Genomic DNA, 20,340 nt, shown 5'->3' on the forward strand with positions numbered 1-20,340 from the left:
GAACTTCTTCCGTACAAGCCTTTGTGCTTGTGTGGGTGTCATAAATGTACCTTGCAATCCGGTTTTCATTTTGTCAGGCAGCTCGCAACATTTAAAACAGTGGCTTCACCAAAGCCTGGATTACACAGTTTGTGTAATCAGAAGATCTACAAAGACTTGGAGGACGTGCATATTTTTAAAGAAATTGTAAAGGGCTGTGACTTTTTGAAGGTTTTGATAGTGCTTACTGCTGTCCCTTGACTTTAAATAAATGTAATAATAATTGGAAGAGCAATAAAAGTTGGCAACTGGTCAAACAGCACATGTGAACCTGTTTCTTAAAAAGGTATAGCTCATGTGCCTCAAGACAGGCATGTTCCCTTATCTTCTTCCTTTCTCTAGTCTAGTCTAGTCTCTCCTTATCCATCACCCTCTATGTCTCCAACACACTGCCCACCTATCACTCTTCTCTCTCTTTTGTTTTACCACTGTCCTCTTAACACTCCTTTCCTGCACCAACACAATTTAGCATTTGCTCATTACGCTCCTGAAATAAAGCACCCAAGGCCACAGACGAAGGTAAGAAAAGGTGCTCAATGGTTTTATTACTGCCCTATCCACAACTCCAGGTTAACTGCCTTCAAATCCCCTAGAACTAAGATCAGAGAAACATTAATATGCTCAAGGTAAAGAACCTCTGTGGTGAATAAGACAGTTCCACTCTGATTACCTTCCTTTTCATCATCCTAATCCTTTATCAGCCTCATCCTCTAACTTTACACTTCCCTACTCCTCCCCCTCCACTCACCTCTCGTCCCCTTCTTAGTTCAGGGCTATCAATCAGTTTTTCCCATTACCAACATTGCTCATCATTCTTCTGTTATTTTCTCCTTCATCCACCTCTAATACCATCTTCATCTCACACTCTACTTTATGACACACATCACTTTCCTACACCTCTGTAATCAGCCCTTCTGTCATAGTTCTTCTCTTCCCTTCTACTCGCTATTTTACTCTTATTTCATCCACCCTTTCTTTGCCATTCTTTTTTTTTTTATTCATATTTTTTTTCTTTCTCTTTATCTTTCCTATCCTCTAATTACCCTCCATTTCTCACCCCTCACCATTCCTATCACAATTTCTGCTTGTCAAGGCTCCAGAATTTCTGATCAAGTTCACTACCCTTTAGAGCCATGGTTGTGGAAGCTGTGGACTTGGGTTTTTTAGGACTTCTGATGAAAAGACACCATCACATCCAGCTTTGAGTTAATTAATAGACAATAACATTAGTGGTCTAAGCACGTTATGTACTTACTCTGCCTTCCAAAATGCACCAAAACACAATTGATTGAATCTCAAATAACTGTTTTTTTATCCAGGTCATGAAAACTTAGAAGCTCAGAATGTTTACAATTCGTGGTAAGATTTACACATTTTTTACAGCGCCTGATATCCCAGTCTCGAGTGGAAAATGAAAGGCGGAGTACTAATATTTTAACTTATGCATTCACAGGTTGTAGAAACGTCTTAGCAGCAAGTACATTAGCCCACTATGGCCCCTATGTATCAATGCATTTCTCCATAGACGCAGAATGGGGAAAACCCTTTGAGCTTCAGGTCCTATATTATCTTGTTAGTTTAGGAATGAGGGGTTACAGCAGCCCAATAATCTGTTTCTATGTTACACAACATGGGGGTTTGTTGGGAGAGGATAAATGCACATTTCTCTGGGGTCCAAGGGGTCCTGTCTGTGCCGTAAATTTTAAACTATATTAGGGTCTCTGATGTCTGGAGTCTGAGTAGTCAGGACTGTGGCAGTACTTATCGCCGGTGCTGCAACAGAATAGCTGCCAACACTGTTTTTTGTATAATGGGAACTTGCTCTGCCCGTGCTGTATCTGGGTTCTGTTAGTGAAACTTGGAAAATTATTTTCAACTCAAAAGAAACGTCAAATCGTGTGGCATTGGCAGTGTTTTTTCCCCATGGTGAAACAAGTTAAGAATAGCATCACAGCAGTAAGAAAATAAAACAAATCACCACTAAGATATAAATTGAGTGTATGGATCTTTTCAATTATTTTATTAGAGGTCTTAGAATCCTATATGATTGTTTCTGCCATATACAGTGCCAGCCACTGTAATTATCGAGCAAGGGAGGACCAAATTATGCGGCAGGGTTTCCTAAATTATGCAACAAGATAAGGGAGCTTGCGGGCCACTTTCGATAAATAGACATGTCACAATCCTGGCACTGCTCTCACCAGCATGAGAGTAGCTTCAGGATTGGTTGGAGTGGCCTCACTCAGCACTTTCAAGAGCACTGGAGGCCTGTGCTTTCTCTAACCCAGCTAAGACTGATTGGTGGTTTAGAGAAGTTTAAAATGTGCATGTCTGGCTGGCCGTCGCAAGCCGACTGGACAAAGAGACATGTACATTTTAAAGCCCACAGCTCCCTGCTGCCACTCGGCAGCACTTGCCCCGCCCAGTTCAGAATGGGTCACTTGCTGAAAAATAAAATGGTAATAAATAAACTTTAGTACCATTCTATTTTTCAGCTCTGGCCTGTGGGGCGAAACTCCTCTGCTCAAACGGAGTTGGCCCTGCAAAAGATGTTTCCTACTTGTAAATGGGCTTAGGAGGTCCACTGGGCTGCCTTGGAAAAGCCTGACCCGCCTGCCCCTTTGCTAGAACCAGGACTGTTTGTACCTCCTAACCTCTCTTGCTAGTGATTTATTGTATCAATTGAAGATTGATACATTATATCACTGATTGATTGAGGAGTGGGGAAACCGCTGAGCATCGGGAGACTCCACATTTGAACCTTCTGGATTTAAATGTACTGTTTTCTGATTGTAGGCTGACCTCTCAAGATTCCCTTGTCCATCCATGCACGACAAGCTCATCCAAACCGTTTTTGTTTTATTCCAATTGTTATAGTTGTCTTCATATAATGGGAAAATCAGGACTACAAATTGAGGATGCAAAATTTAAATCTGGACTGGATTAGTTACTTACGCCTGGACCTTGCAGCTTGAAATCTTTTGTAAGGCTGGACTAAAAATCTGAGCATGGAAATTGACATTGAGATTGGTTGAAAGTGTTGACACTTAGCAGCTACATGTCTATCAGTTCTACTTTACTGCAGGGTTTTAACCCCTCGTTTTCAGTTGCCATTCAAGCAGTACAGCAAGTAGCATCAACATACAATGCCACTCAAAATATGTCAAAATTCTAATAATTAAAGTGTTGATCCAGTTCCACTGTTATGTAGCTGGCAAGAATTCAAACTACCTGTGTGATAATATAAAGAAGCCCTCTGTTCTTATTTGTGCAAGTACTTGTTTGCAAAAGACTATCTGTACAACAAATAAGCCTTTACTTTGGTTCTGCTTGTAAATGGCGCCGACAGGGGATTCAATTCCATTCTTGCATACTGATTATAAAATTGCAGCCGCCGAAGGCAATTGGAGTTGAACAAGGAAAACCCTGCTGCTTTGCCCTAATAATTCACTGACAGAAACAATCCTTCAACAAGCATTTGCAATGCAATAGGTCTCGCATTATTAAAGTTTAAGCTATTGGTGTTTCATTATTTAGCAATGCCAATAGCTCAAACTTTAATAATGCGAGACCTATTGCATTGCAAATGCTGGTTTGTTTCATGTTGCTGTGACATTTAGATGATTTAAAACTAAATGTGGGAAAACGTTTGCCAAAAGAAAGTAGAAGATGAAGCTCTATAACTCCAGTGATATGTAACACATGTTTTGATTCTAGGTTATGCATAATCCAGAATTTAACATAGAAATAACAGGACATAAATAACCTATTTTCTTTAAAAAAAAAAATAAAAAAACTAAGAAAGAAACAGAACAAACTAGTTTTGCATTGTTTTGGAGAGGTTTTTTTTTAAATTTATTTGTACTTAGAGAGCAATTATGCTGGCTTAAGACTGATTCAAAGTGCTTACCAAGGGAAGAAAATAGAAATAAAGAGGGCTAGGCATGCATCTTCAGACCTAACCTTTTGCATCATAACAAAGTGTATTTGTAAAGTGCACATTCACCCCTTGGAGCATCCCGGGGCTGAATAAAAGAAGTTTATTGTCACTCAACACAAAGGTACTCATTTATCAACCTCAAAAAGATGGAAGGCTAAGTAGGCACATCCCTGAGCCTCCCTTTCCCCTGATTAGGCTGGGGATCTGGTGATCAACACTCCAGTACCTCAGAGAGCAGCCGGCTTCGGAGAAATTCAAAAGACTGGTGGAAATACATATTTAGGCTTTCGGGAGTCTCTTTCCACTGGGAGGAACCTTGCACGTGGATGGAGTACTCCAAAAATGTTTGCATCTTAGCTGGTGGGTGGAGAGTATATTTTAGGAGGTCCACCTCAAGGGAATGGTCGGTCAGTAAGTAGTGATGAAGTTGGAAATTTATATAGGATGCATGTCCATCAGTACCTTGTGCACTGGGCACACATCTTGAATTCAATTCATGGTCTTGTGTGCCAGACCAAAGAGGAGTTGAACTGCATGGTTGTCCACCCTGTGTTGGTTGGTTAGAAGACCTCCATATACCCATTACAGTAGTCTGCCTTGGTGGTGACCACTGCTAGAGCAGTGCCTGTCCTTTGAGGCCAGGCAGCAGAGGCAGGAATCCTTCCAGGATACAAAGATGGTGGAAAGCATTTTCATAGCAATGTTCACCTGATCGTATTAATCGCTGACAGGTTTGAATCGAAGATAGCTCCCAGGTGTCACACTAGTTGTGAAGGGTTGCAGATAGACAGGATGACCAGTCGTGAAATAAAAATGGGATAAAGCGATTTTCTCTCAATTATAATTCAATATTTTATACATTTAAAAAAATTGCATGTTCCCACTTTATGTAAAACGTAATAGCATGAAATGAGTTGGTGCCAGGCTTGCAAGATGCAAATAATGACTGTCACATTTTTTTTGTTCTGCACGAATACAGTTTCTGTAGCAAGAACCCGATAGACATGCTGTAAAGTGTGTCTGTCTCACATAGCATCAGAATGCTGAAATCAGCCGCTAATATCCACACAGCTGCTGTGACTGTGAAATAGAGGGTGAGAAAGATGGTCTAAAAATAATGTGTGTCATCTCTAATTTTTTTTTTTTTGGGCGGAAGCAAATGCACTTTGCCCTTCTGCAGTCTGGCATTTTGAGAAACGTCAAGTATAGGGCTGCAGGAGTACCGAGCCTCTTCCTTACAACAAATGCCAGCAGCTGTTATTAGTTTTTCATGCCAGAATCTGCATTCAGCTCATGCCAGGGACCAAGTCAAGTGATAGTTCAGATTATCCAATCTGCTGCACTTCTAGTTGGGGGTAGAATGCGGTTGAAATACTGAGCAAAATGGAAAAAAAACATGTCCTTGCCTGATGCTTTGTTAAAATATAGCAAAGTTAACTTGTACCCGCCGCATGGAAAACTAGCCCTGTGGTGGGGGAGGGACAGTTGTGAGAGGCGCCATGAGACACAAGCGGGGCGGGGGCGCGCATTCCAGGCGGGGGAGTGGACCCTTTGAAGTATGATGCCGAGGCTGTGGCTACACGTGCACCCGCCAGTGGGCTGAAGCGCTTCCCCAAACGGATTGCATGGCGGTACGATGCACGTGATTGTGCACGTATTCGCCATGCAATCCACTTTTGGGAGCACTTTGAAATGCCCCTCTTACTAGAGTCTCGCATAGCGATTGCGTAAACGCAATAGCTAGGCGAGACCTAAAAAGGCAGCGTCCCCACTCCCACCTGACAGACGCCCAGCCCCTCCTCACCACCCTGCCTTCTCACAAACGTGTTCTTTCGCATGTGCACGGGATTTTATTTCAGTGTCTGCTCTTATTTTGTAATCAGATAGTGTCACGAGAGTGTCAAGCTGTAGCATGTGTAATAAACGGAGCACCTGGAGCAACAGCGACCAGAACCCCCGCTTGGCTTACATTTCTGAGGTTAAACCTGCAGCGCATTAAACAAGAACCTCCATCAACAAAATCTAAACACACTTGCAAGGCCTGCCAAGACCATTCGATTTGGAAACTCTGCCTGGCGTTTGACCTTCCCGGGTTCATGCCCTTTACCACCCCTCTGATGCCCTTCGCTTCTTTACTTTCCATCATCGTCTTAAAATAGAGGCCGCCCTAGGAAATGAATTCTCTAAAGCAAGAAAAATAATCAAAATGTCACTTCAAAGCAAATGCTTCAGTGAAAGCTGAAATAATCGAGAATTATAAAGGTGCAAATGAGATGTCTTTCTGGGAGAACAGTGTATTACATTCACAGCAAAGGAATTTACAGATCTCACTTTCACAACCTTTTTTCATGTTGTGAATTCCATTAAACCAGCTGCAAATGGATCTTGTTCAATTTGTGGCTTTTTGTTTTTTGGTACATTTGGCTCTGATTGTCAGATAATCAAGACTTATTGCAGTGATAAAACGAACAGAAATTGAAGCCAGTAAGGAAAACCAAGGCATTAGCTATCTGTAGGAGAGTAGGATCTGCACTTATGTGGCCCCCACTTTTTTTTCTGATGTATACACTGGTTTCTGGCTATAAGCAGGCTGGGTCCCTGCTAATCAGGGCCCCAGTCTCTCTGTTCTCTCTAGACGACTTGGAGTGCATATTAGATGCACTAGTGATTGGTTACTGTGGTGCCTTATGAGCCCCTAGTATATGGTACCTTAGGTACCAAGGGCATAGGTACTTTACAGGCCTACCAGGGGCTGAAGCATGTATTATGCCACCCCTGGGAAGCAGACTAAAATCGGACACCTCAGGCCTGCTACTGCAGCCTGGGTGAGGTAGAGTTAGCACTCCTCACTGAGGTATAGGTTCCTATATCTCACCATACACACACATATAAACCTAGCAGTCACCCCTATGGCAGGCCCTATCAATTCTGAGGGCAGGGTGCTTGGTTTACAATGTGAGGGGGTGCCTCTGCCTGATCAGGGCCCCTCTGCAGCTGGCATGGTCCATTCCCTGTGGCTGTTTGTGGATGCGGTTAAACCATATACTCTAAAGTGCATTATAACCTCCCGGTTAATGCTAACTTTGGAATGACTGCATCAAAACATGTCGTGTTTGGTGTCAAACATCTTGGAAACATACCCCCCACATCAGTCCATGATGTGGGAGTATGATCCCACCCTTCTGGAGGGGATGACATGTACCCACTGTAGTAAAACGACAGAAATCTGAAAGAACCCTGACATCACAAAATGGATGCCACCAGCACAGACACTGGGCTGCCCTCCTGCTGCCGACTGAAACTCGCAGTGGAGGAGGCCCAACAAAAGGCATCCTGTCACAGGGAGGTGTCACCACCTTCCAGACAGGATTTAGTGTATTGGAGCTGGGTGGGTGCACTCTTAGAGTGCTTTGAAGTCCTGCACTGGGGGAGCAGTAGGCTCCTCTGTGCATATACCAGCTCAAACCGGTTCAGGGGCTGCCAGCCCCTGCTCTGGCGCGAAACTGGGCAAAGGGGAGTGGGTGTAACCATCCACCCCCATGACCCTCCTATAGGAGTGGTCATAGAGCTAGTCCCTCCCTTTCACTATAAGATAGGTACACCTTGCCATTGACAGTTAGATAACCCTGGACGACACTTTACAAGAAGAATCCTGGCCCTTCGATGTTCCACTACCTTTGGAAGACAGAAGAATCTCCCTTGGAGTCAAGGAGTGACTCCCCTGCTTGGCAGGCACCTGAAACTCTAATCAACGGTTGCAAACTTTCCCGCTCCCGCCGGAGTCTGATGTCCCTGTGACCCCAGAAGCAGATTTCCTGACCTCTCGTCAGCCATTTTGAGTCCCTAGCGAAGCTGTGGCGTCTGGACCCCACGAGTGACGAGTAACTGCAATACCTGGGAACCGTGCACTATTGTCGAGTGCAACCCCTTCACGACATTCAACGAACTTGTGCTTTGGACCATTTGTGGCCCAAACCTCCAGCAGGTTTTGCAGCAAAAATCAGAGGCCTACCGCGTCCCGAGTGACCGTGGGCTCCGGTGAAGCATTTCCTCAAGAGGCGTCTTCGTGATGTCTTGCCCATTGGCTAGCGGGTCCCCCGAAGACTTTCTTCTCGACTCAAAGGGCTTCCCTGGTTGCTCCAGGCGTGCCCTCACTTACCCTCGCTTGGTGAGTCCCTCAGACCTTGCTGGCCTGCGCCATCGACTTTCTTCACTCTACACAAGACTTGCTTTTGCCAATGCTTGTTGGCTCCAATCCAGTTGCCGACACCACCATCAGCTGCAGACGTCGTGGGACATTCCGAATCCAGCTGCTGGTCATCTTCAATCCCTCCTGGACCTCGTGAGCGAAGAGTCAAAACACCATTGACAACCTGGAATCACCCGACATCCGTGGGCATCCATCTTACTGGCCCAGGGTCACTGGCAAGTGACTGTGAACACTGTCCCTTCAATTTTCAGGTCTTCTACATCTTGAATCCAGGCTTGGATTCCACCGGACACTTCTTCAGTCGCCGCAAGCAGCAAGTCTTCTTTGGTTTCCATAGAAAACAGCGACGTGACCCGACACCAAAAGACACCTATGCACCCGGCTTCCCTGGGTGAGGTAACTCGTGCACTCCGGTGCCCTAGTGTGTGTTGGCCCTCGAATAACTTACCTTGTAAGTGGCTTGCTTGTAGACGTCGAAGTACCCTAAAACTTTAAAAATCAAACCGCGACTTGCTCCATTGTAATCAATAGGGAACCCGCGTCTGTGTTCACACACTGCACGCGTCTCCCGTGGGCCTGTTACTTACCTGCTAACACTGCAGTCTTGAAGCCCAAGCGATTCTACAGGCCCTAGGCCTTGTCATTTTGCAAGTCGACTTTCCTAACCCATTTTTTTTAGTGTATGGTCTGGTACGCCCCTAGGGCCCCAGCCATATTTGTGCTTAACTTATTGTTAAACGTTGATATTTGAATGTGTACCTGGCTTCTAATCTCATAAACAGATTAGTAGAGTGTGTCAAGAAATAAATACATATATATTTGATATATATAACTGTGTGGTGCCCTTTCATTTGGTAATTCAAGAGATTGTAAGGTAAAATAAGCTGCTTTACATTCCTCTGAGACTTAGCCTGAAGGCTGCTCTCCACAGCTACCACTAGGATAGCTTTCTTTAAAAGGTTGTCTTAAACCTATCTACCATAAGAGTCGAATTGGACTGGTGCAAGGTGGCCACTATAACTAGTGACCAGCATATGCCAGGCCAACTTCTCACACTCTTTTTAAGTGAAGTGAAATAAGCTTTATTTCTATAAAAACATATCTTAAAAGCACATACATACATAAACAAAATATGTAAGATCAGGAGACAAGCCATAAAAATGTAATATCGTCATATTTCCAGAACAAGCAAGAGACAAAAGATACATGAAAACAGAATAAATAAGAATTTAAAAAGGGAATACAAACAGACGATAAGATAATCAGGCTACTTAATTGGGGGCTACAAGGGCTTTAGATCTTATGAGCCAAGACCACCCCCAAAATTTCGATAAAGCGCAAACATACAATGATCGTGTGTCTGATTTAAGAATGCGCAAAGCTAGGAGATGGTCAACGTGCCCAAGTCTCTACACAAAGGTTTGAGCCAATAGGACCTTGGAATTTTATATTCAGGACATGCAAATAAAACATGTGCGATTGACTCAACTTTAGTCTTGCAAAAGGGACAGAATGGTGGTGTCTGGGAAGGTGGTTTCCAGCGTGCGGTCAGCTCACGCACCGGAAGAGTGCAAACCCTAAACTTAAAGTAAAGGGCTCGATCGTAAGGCTTCTGGATAGTATCGAGGTAAGGCTCATAGCGCACTTCATCTTTAAGCTTTAGGAACTCAATGGTGCTTCTGCCACCATATGGGTTGGAGTTCCTTTTTGCAGTAACCCAACTCCAATATAGTTTCTTCAGCTCAGCTTTCGGGGGCGAGGTTCTATTCACCCAGGCGTCTTTAAGGCCAAGGTCATACAGCAAGCCCTTTACGTCTTTCAGCCATTTAATTTTGTGCCAGCAAGGCATAGACAATATTTCAGATAGTCCCTCCGCATACCTGGCTAGCTCGGGAGTTCGCCAGAGCCGAGCCCATAGAAGCAGAGGGCGTACTTTTGCCAAGTCTTTCATCGCGTGACACCCTAGATCCATTAGTAGGGGCACTACAGGAGTGCTCTGAGGTAGTGCCATCAGTTCTTTATAGAAACTAGAGTCGGACTTGGCAAGCTCGTCAATATTATTCAAGCCCCATAGCTCGGCGCCAGAGTGCCGAGCTCACGCCTTTTGCTTTGTATATCTCCAAGGCTGGGGCTATTGGCCTGGACGTGGAAGAACGGTGTTCCCTGAGGAGGGCACCAGTGATCCTCTTATGGGTTAGGAGCATCTTTTGTAAGTGGGGTGACCAACGCATAGTATCTGAAATGCGAATACCCAGGTAATCAAATTCTTTTACCCTTTCGAGGGTAGCCACATTCAGGACTGGGGGCCGCCCTAATTTCTTAGGAGGATTCAATATTAGGTATTTTGTTTTGGTGGTGTTTATAATAAGGCCTCTGTCGTTACAAAAGGCTTGGAAACTATCGAGGAGAGTTTGTAGACCCATAGGTGATTTAGACAACAAAAGAGTGTCATCAGCAAACAGGAGAGTTGGAATACGTTCGCCCGCCAGGGATGGCGCATCAGAAGGCGCTTTCATCAGATGGTCCACTACACCATTCACATAGAGTGAAAAAAGGGTAGGGGCAAGAACGCATCCCTGGCGGACACCCCTGTTCACTGGGATTCTCTCTGTTTTCTGTCCCTGTGGGCCCCACCGTACTTGAGCATAATTTCCCTCGTGGAGTTTTATTAGTAGAGTCAGCAAGTAGGGCGGAATATTCATATTAGCCAAGACGCCCCACAGAGTAACACGGGGGACAAGGTCAAATGCTGTTTTTAGGTCTATAAAAGCAAGGTAGAGACTACCCTTACCAAGAATGACAACCTTCCAGTAAATAAGGAACAGTCTGAAGACCTGTTCTATGGTGCCTGTCCCAACCCTGAAGCCTGCCTGATAGACAGAGAGGATGTTATTTTCGTTCGCCCAAGAAAGAATCCTCTCCAGAACCACTTTCCCAACCACCTTCTGGGACGAATCGATCAGACTAATTGGGCGGTAGTTAGCTGGATCATCTCTACCGCCCTTTTTAAAGATCGGGACAACCTCGGCACCTTTCCAAGATTCGGGGACCGAAGCACCATTAGCAATGGCATTTTTTAAAGTGGAAAGGAGCTTCCCCCATCCAGATGGATCTAGTCTGAGGATATTGCCAGGAATACCATCCGGACCAGCTGCCTTCTGAGGGACAATAAACTTGATAGCATTGAGCACTCAATAGAAAAATATCTCAAAAATAGAGTGGGGGTCTAGGGGACATAGGTTTAAAGACTCAAACAGTAGAAAATCCCGATCCTACATATCAATACAAAGACAACTGTGAGTCTGAAACAATGAGTGACCTTAAAAATGCTACACCATGAATATACCAAAATATCACACTGGATATATATACATGCATTAAAGATCTACAAATGCATCAAAGATTCCCATCACCCACTAGAAGTGGGTTGCTTCATCATTTGGGAAACCTGGGACTTGTCAGAGAACCAGACACCACCAGGTGAACGTGGATCAGGGTTCAAAGTTTTGCCCGGATGCAAATATACAAATGTTGCTTCAATGGAAGAAACCACTCTGAAACATGGTATGGGGTGATGTGTGCAGTGCGAGTAAAATAAATGTGGTGCAATAAAATTGGAAAACAAGGCACAGAGAAAATTTATTAAAGTGCTGCCTTGATACCAAATTAAAACAGTGCTTGTAACAGTTTTACCAAATAACTGTGTTGGAACTGGTCTACATGTTTCAGCTTTGGGTAGATTATACCCCAGCTTTCATCAGGACCATTATGAGCTACTGCATCTTATACGTGAAAAAACCAGGTAAATCATACAACCTGAACCTGTAATAGGTGTGGAAGAAATTACCCGAACAAGTCTGGGTATGCGCCTCGCCTCACCTGGCAACTGCTCAGGCTTCAGGAAGCACCGCTCACTCAGTCGGTACCTCAAACGGCTGCTGAGCCAGACCCCTTCTGGCTCAGCAGCCGTTTGAGGTACCGACGGAGAGAGCCAATAGTGTACAGGCATAACCTACAAAACAGTGAGGCACCATCTTGACTGGCTCTTTCTTTGCATTAATAGCAGTCCAAAGTATAAGCGAAACAAAAGTCCATAACAAGACCAAAACGCAGGACCAGAAACCCATTCAACGTAGAGTCACCAAAGTCCAGAGAAACACCGATACCCAAAGGAAACTGTAGCACCACAGCACTTCAGCCTTGTCCATAGCCAGAGCCCAAAAGGAAACTGCAGCTCAAGGAAGCTTCAGCCCTGTTTCTGATCATAGCCGGTGCTGTTCAGTTCCGGGTCCTCGCAGCGCTCTGTAAATGTTCCGCCATAGAAGCCCCAGTAAGACAGGAGGCCAGTCAGGGCAGAGTCAGTGGCGAGAGCCAGGCCCATGCTCAGAGGCTTCAGGGTCAGGGCCGAGGGCAACACGTACAGCAAAAGCAGCCACAGCCCTGGAGACATGGTGAGGCAGTAGGGGACAGCGGGCACCGGAAGGCACTAAGCACTGCTTCCGCATTGTAGCAGGCTGCTTCTTTCGCCACTTAGATACACAGTGTTAGCAGTGATCATGTGAGCAATTTAAGAAATATACAGGAAAGGACTCTGGGTCAGACTTGTTCAGTCATTGGTTGTTTTGGCTTAGTCTTTTTTTTTTTGCCATTGATGCTGAAAACGCAATTTTATCAGAATTCATTACAGTGTGGCCACTGCATCAAGAGTCACTCTACTGGGAGTAGCTTTACATTGCAATTTTGCTGTTAACTTTATAATTCATTTTTTATTTTCACTGTCCTTGTTTTTTTTACTTTGGGGGTAAACAACCTCCTCAACTTCCCCTTTCTTTTTTATCATCACTCTTGTATTCAGAGGGTTAAACACATACATCTCCTTTTTCCCCGTAATTGGAGGGAACCCAACCCCTTTTTAGGTTTCGCCTGCACAGCGCTTGCACTGTGCTTGTAAAACCTATTGTATTCAATATATCTTAAATGAAGCTTACATCCCTCCTTCATTTATTTGTCACTGTGCTTGTCACTAGTTTTCCTTCGCTTTTATTGGCTTTTCTTTTAGGTGTTTTTCAGTATCCCGTGGCCCAATGACTCATTCTCATCTGCTTTCATGGCTGGAACTTCTTTTATTTGGTCAAGGCTGGAATCTGACTCCTTTAAACTAATGTTCGCGTACTTTTGCCAATGTATTTGAATAATAATTTTCCTGGCAGCACATTCGGCTACATTTTTATTATTTAATCGCGCATTATCTTTACTTTCCCTGACTGCACACATTGAAAGCGTGCTTTCGCCGATGTATTTTAAGGAAGGAATCTTTTCCTGGTAGCACACACGGCTACTTCACTTTTATGATTTAATCGCCCATTTACCTGGCTGCATGCATTTAAAGCGTGCATGACGTCTGCATGTTTTTCCAATGTTTTTGATTTGAACTCTGTGATGTTGAGCTGATGCCAAGACTCAACGCCGGCAACCCAGCATGCTTGTGCACTATTGAGAGGCAGCAGGGTACTACAGAGTGCTGAGAGCGGGGTCTCATGTGGGAAGTCCAGGAGGGCACAGAGAAGTCCTGCAAACTGGAGCCCTTAGTGTAGGAAAGTGCAAGCATTTAGGGCATGACATCCATGGCACTGGGGGTCACTGCACAGAGCCACACAATCACTTTTTCTTAAAACTTCACAGCTCCCTTAATCTGACTGAAGGTGAGCCTGAAGCACGGATCACAGCATGTCAGGAAAGCAACGCACATGTTAACGACTATTTTTTTTTTTTTTAAATGGTAGCAGATGCTGTTTGTCAAACGGTGCTTGAAGGGTGAGTATTAAAAGTTAATGGACTGTGTGTTTTTCCCCCTTGTAGCATGTCCAGAAAACCAATTAACTTTAATGCTTCACTGCGGTTGCCTGTAAGTCCTATCACTGTTCACCCTAGGTCTGCGCCCCTCCCTCACGCCTGTTCATGCCTTTCCATTTCGATCTGCCCATTCCCTTCTGCCTTCAAGACTTTCCCCTCTACTGTTCCACTATGCACTGTCCCTTACTCTTATCATTCTTCTCATACCAAACCTTTGCCGGAGCACTGGGATTATGTGAGCCAGTTGTTGTGGCATTTTTCCACATAATTATGGATTTGCCGCATTTGCCACATAATTCATACTTTTTTTCAATTATCTGCAGATTTTAATGGAAGAAACATTTTTCTAGCTCAAGCCGATCAAATGTTTCTAAAAACACAGCGAGGAAGGTTGCCACGCAGTGGAAGGACTTTCTTAAAGGTTGCTTGAACACATTTCATTTGCTATAGTCAAATTTAGGTGTTAAACTGGCACTAATGAGAAGAAACATTTGTCCAGGCAGTGGTAACATGGTTAAAAATGAAAAAATACTGAAGTAATAATATCACAAAATGTGCTGCATTGCACTGCATAATTTAGTCAACCCTGCTGGATAATTAGGTCTTTCCCACCGCATAATTCCAGTGGACCTGCTTATTTATATGCTCCTATGTTTTATACAGTCCTTCAGTCCCTACTGCTCTTATGCCTTACCCATTCCAAGTAGCTTTGCCACTATGTTCTGCTCTTTCTTCTATCCTCCCAAGCCTGACCCCTTTCCATCACTGTTAGCATTGCCCCTCCTCATATTCTTGTTATGACTCCTTACTCTTCTCTAGACACACACACACACACACACACACACACACACACACACACACACACACACACACACACACACACACACACACACACACACACACACACACACACACACACACACACACACACACACACACACACACACACACACACACACACACACACACACACACCTTGACATGCCCTTTTTAGCTTTCGCCTGCACAGCACCTGCACTGCTCTTGAGAAATCTATTGCATTATTAGGTTTCGCCTGTACAGCACTTGTGCTGTGCTTGAGAAATCTATTGCATTATTAGGTTTCGCCTGCACAGCGCTTGTGCTGTGCTGGTGAAATCTATTGTATTAAATATATCTTAAAAGAGATTTACATCCTGCCTTCACTTCTTGTTGGTCCTTGTCACCTCATTTTTATTGGTTGTATGCGTTCTATTTCCTGTTCTTCGGTGTGTTTTAGAAATCAGTTTCCCATTAGTAAAGTACTGTGTTCATCTGCTTTGGTGGAACTTCTTTTAAGCGTCTCAAGCAACGATGGGGAAAACAAAATTACAAGAAACAAGAGCTACACCCTTGCTTTAAAGTTACAGCGCTGCCAGAGTGATGTGGGCTCAGCGCGCTGCTGGTCTCAGTGGAGACCTCGTGAATCAAGTTCTTGCCTGGTACTCACCAGTCCCCTCAGAGGCAACACGCAGTCACCAGTGCCCCTGGGGCCGAAGCAGGCACACTCTAGTGCTCCCTTTTTTGTTGCAAAGGCGGGCGTTTGTTGTTGCTTCTCCTTGCTTACTCCTTCGTTGCTTGTTACCGCCTTGCTCACAGCCCCTCTCTACCGTCATTGCTGCCATCCTTCCTGCGCCACTGCTTGTTTTCTCCATTGCTTTTTTTAATCCCACTTAAAGCTTGGCATACAATTACCTTTGGTACAAATTTATTAAACGCAAACTCTGCCTAGTTGCAATAGAATGCTTTACGCGAGCACCACTTACTTAAAGTCTGATATCTTCTTTTTTAAGCCACCAGGAGATAGCCAGAATCTCAGTATATTGAGCTGACGCCGGGACCGGCACCTGGCTCCCCAGTTCCCTAGTAGGCAGCTCTGGAAATAAAGCAGCAGCCTCTCCCAATATCAGAGCTGTCTAATAAATAAACGAGCAGCACTATTCTAGTGCACAAAACGTCACATTCTGCAAGTTAAAGATGGCCATTCCTGTTAAAACTAGAACCCACCCACATCGACCTTCTTACATGAACATAAAGCGTCTATGCTAGTCACACGCTCTTGATTGCAAAAGTGCCTGTTCGCAGGCACTCCATTTCAATAATCTCAACAGCCAGTTTACTTGTTCCCTGTCCTGCCTCTCAGATGTGTAGTCACAGAGGTGCTCCCTGGATGGCTGTGAATGCATTCATTGACTCAACTGCCAAGCTCAGCAAAAGGGAATGAAAAAACAAAGCCAACTTCTAAGAGGGGCAGCTAGTGTCATTTCTGACTACCCTGTCAACCAAGCTATGAACCTTAAATTGAGAAACACAGACATTAGATCACTGGCCTTCTTTTTGTAAAAAAAAAAAGAACAGTATCTGCTACTGCAAGAGCGCAAAGTCAACAAATTGGCACATAGAGGGAGAACAGTTCTCTGCACTAATGTCACTGCTGCTCATGGCTGGGATGACCTACTTTGCAGGCACTGTGGGAGCCAGGAATTCAGCACAATACAGCAACGTCTGCATTAGATGCAGTGCAACTTGATAACAACTCGATCGGTATTCACATTGTAGGTATCACCATACTGTGGTCAACCCGTGCCGCGATAAACAGTTTAAACAACGCAGCAGCATCTGCTTCTCTGCAAGAAGGAAACTGAAACATTCGAATACTATGCACCCTTGAAATGTAGACCCCGATTCTGACCAACATGACCTAAAACTGCCTCACAGGATTCAGTGAAACCTGTGAGGCAGTGATAAGTCATGTTGGTCATCCAACGTGGCATTACTAGCGCTACCTTATGCATTGTGTTCTCAGGTTAATCGAAACATAAATTATAACCCCTTTGTAATGCCCCAGATTCTCTACTTTTCAGAATGTTATGGCACTTTGTTTTTCTCAGTTCTCATTTGCAAACTGAGGATGAGGGTTACAGTATGTCCCACCGGAATTCCAGTATGGCTGCTGTGAGGGGTTTCTGTGCATCGACACCTTTGTGTGGCCAATGTGCATCTGCCTTCCATTCTCTGCCCCCCCCCCATCCCCCAACCCTCCAATGTGATTGCTTTTCAGTGTTTTATTGTCATGCATCTTTATTTGTGGAGTTCACACGAAACATTAAACAGTTACTTATTGGCTTTGTATGATTTACCCATTTACTCGAATTATACTCCGCATGTATGCATTTGTGTCAAATGGCACCTGCATATGGTGTGTCATACTGAAGAAAATTGTGACTTTAGGACATGCCTCAAAAATTCATTAAAATCTTGCCAGACTTGCAGGTTTAGTGACTTGAATAATTTACTAGACACCCAGCGTTTATATACTTGAACCATAAACTGATCCCATTGTGTAGTCCAAGGCAAATATTTTCTTTCGCATTTACTTTTTTCTTCATCGCATATGAGAGCACCTTCAAAGGTGCGAGTTCAGCATGTGTTTGCACAAAAATCATTTCTTTTATTTAATAAACTAAAATGTTTAGGAAGAAACTAGCCCACATAGACGGTGCACATGACCGCCGACATAGTTTGTAGTATGGTAGTTTTTTAAGCCACTGCTGTTGCATGTTGGGACATGTTTAATGGTATTGTGTACAAGTCAGCACTGACGCGGTCACGCCCACGCCAGTGTTACAGTCTTACTGGTATGGCAATTTAATGGGTACGGGGCTCTGACACGCACTTTGCCTTTCAGTTTCTTCCATTCGGAGCACATTATATCGCACTTACGAATTTTGCATGCACTGGTGTGTGAACATTTTAACTTTGCTTGCATCACTCGATTGACCATTGTGTGACGAGTATTTTGCCTTCACCAGATGTATAGATAGAATTAAAGCTTAGTGTGGCTGCCAAATCAGAATATATTTTACTCAAAAGAGGGGGTTACAGAGTGTCTAAGTTAAATACTGTTTTAGCTTCTCTTACTTGCTTGACCCCTGCATGCCCGGTCAGCCTGTCATAGTGGTGTGCTTAAAGTGCTCCTCCCACATTTTCCTTTAAAGATATAGGTGGGTAGTCTTTCTACTGCCTGTATTTTTCATTTTTCTTACAAAGTAAAGGGGGTTAATAAGTAGTACCCTATTCCTCATGGGAGAAAGTGTGTTTTGCCCCTGCCACAATGTTGGCCATTCCAGACACACTGTGTCTAGCACAATATATTGCCTTTCTAAACAAACAAGTCATAACACTTTAACTGAGTTTCATTAACTTATATTGCGCAACTGCTCACCAAGCTACAGCCTACAACAAAAACAGCTTATTATTAATCACATAGGCGAAACCTAATGCATTTACCAGGTCTTGTTTTAGGATTCGCAGGTAGTGCTGTGCTCGTATAATCTAATGTATGCAATATATCTTTAAAGTGGCTTACATCACGCATTCACTTCTTATTTGTCCACGTGCTTGTCACTCAAATGTTCAAGATACTTTTATGTTAAGCAACTGTTTTTTCTTATATGGTACAGTGCACATTTTTGCATCAATTGTATTTCATATAGCTATTTCTCTTCTAAACATATAATAAAATTGTCATTTACTTACACATTTCCCCCATATTTTTGTCTGGCCTCATATACCTTTAAAATGAAAAAGAACATTTTCTAAGATGGCCATCAAACGATTCGTCTTATTTGAGGTGTCACCGCGTTGTGTCCCTTTCTACAGCGCATGTGCGGTTTGGACCAAGAAGCCCAATTCTTCAGCGACTTTTGAAGCTACAGATAACACTAAAGCCACCAGGGATTACTACCAACAAAATAACGCAAGTGTAGCACTCTGCATTCTAGGAGTTGTGCTTGGTTTGTCTGTAGATCAGCGTGACGTTGATTGCAGATATAAACATTTTGCGCGTGTCCGATGTGAAGTGTCTTCAGAGTATGGTGGAGACGGCACAGCACCGTCAGTGTAGAGCAGGGGTACTCACCAGGCGCGCAACACCCATTGGACTCACAGGGCTTCAGCCCCCCCCCCCCCCCCCCCCCCCCGGTCGTGTGTGGCAGCCCGGGATGAGACACCTTCCCGGGCAAAAAAGCAGCCACACCCGAGCACTTCACAGGTCTTTAAAAGTCCATTTGCATGTTAATGAGGCCTTGCTGTTGTTTCACCCCTTCTAAGAGCCCCTGCAGCTCCACTCTGCCTATTGCTTAAAGTTCAGCCCCCCCCCCGAAATTTTTGCTCAGCCCCCCCCCCCCCCGAAATTTGGCTCTAGTTGCGCCTCTGGTACTCACAAACTTTCTGTCGGGGGCGAAAATTACAGTGTGGTTAGTGGCCGAGGGCCGCACTGAAATAGGGGTGGAGTCTGTGGGGGTGGAGTCTGTGGGGGCGGAATCAGTGGGGGGCGGAGCTAGAGTAAAAAAAAAAAAACACACAAAAAAAAAAACACCTTTCAAAACATTAGACAATGCTGTATTTCACAATCAGATGCAACTACAAAGAGCAACTTGCAGTGCACTGACCCGCTATAAACACCTGGATGTGACTCAATTCTAATTACGCACTTGACAAGAACAATATGCTGCTTAAAAAAAAATTAACATCCTAGAAAACGCAAACACTCATAGGGAATGCAAGATTAAGTAAAGCATGTGAAATGTAAGCAGTGAGTGCTTTCGCATGAAAAGGTAAGGCTATAAATACAGGGCCCGGAAAGGACCCGTTTCAGTGCCCAATGCATATATCCTTTCAAAACATAGGCGGTATGGCTTAAAAAGACCACATTCGTAAACACACAGACGCTGTATACATTTCGTTTTCCCAATTCCAATTCCCATTCAGTACCTCCAGGCAAGGAGCACTTTCCCACACAGGGAAAACAATGTTGTTCAAAGAGTGGAGAAAACAAAAGTATCACTTCACTGGCAAACACTGTAACGTGGCGCAAATGTGTTGGGTGCAAATAAAATCAATCTGGCCACCTTGCAACCACTCTGTCTTGCTTTAATTAGTTATGTATTTTTGACATTTGGAATCTTTTATTCCTCTCCACCCCAAGGCTGCACTGGTGTCAGAAAAAGGACGTTTCCAGCAAAAATGTTTTCTTTTTTGCATCCATTTCACAGGGGAGCAAATAAAGGAAATGAGGAAAGAGAAGGTAATACCAGTTTCCTGAAGTCTTGGTTTTGCACTAACTGAGAAAGCGAGACCGAAAGAGAGGGAAGACTCGAGGCTTAAAGGCCGTCACCGGTTCATGCGCTCACAGTTATAGGGACTTGGGGAGGCTGCGCGCAGGAGCCATATGGAGTAACGGTAGGAAAATATACATAACACATTTTCCTGGTCACAT

Source organism: Triturus cristatus, chromosome 1_1 (assembly GCF_964204655.1).
Source record: "Triturus cristatus chromosome 1_1, aTriCri1.1, whole genome shotgun sequence".
Taxonomy (NCBI): Eukaryota; Metazoa; Chordata; class Amphibia; order Caudata; family Salamandridae; genus Triturus; species Triturus cristatus.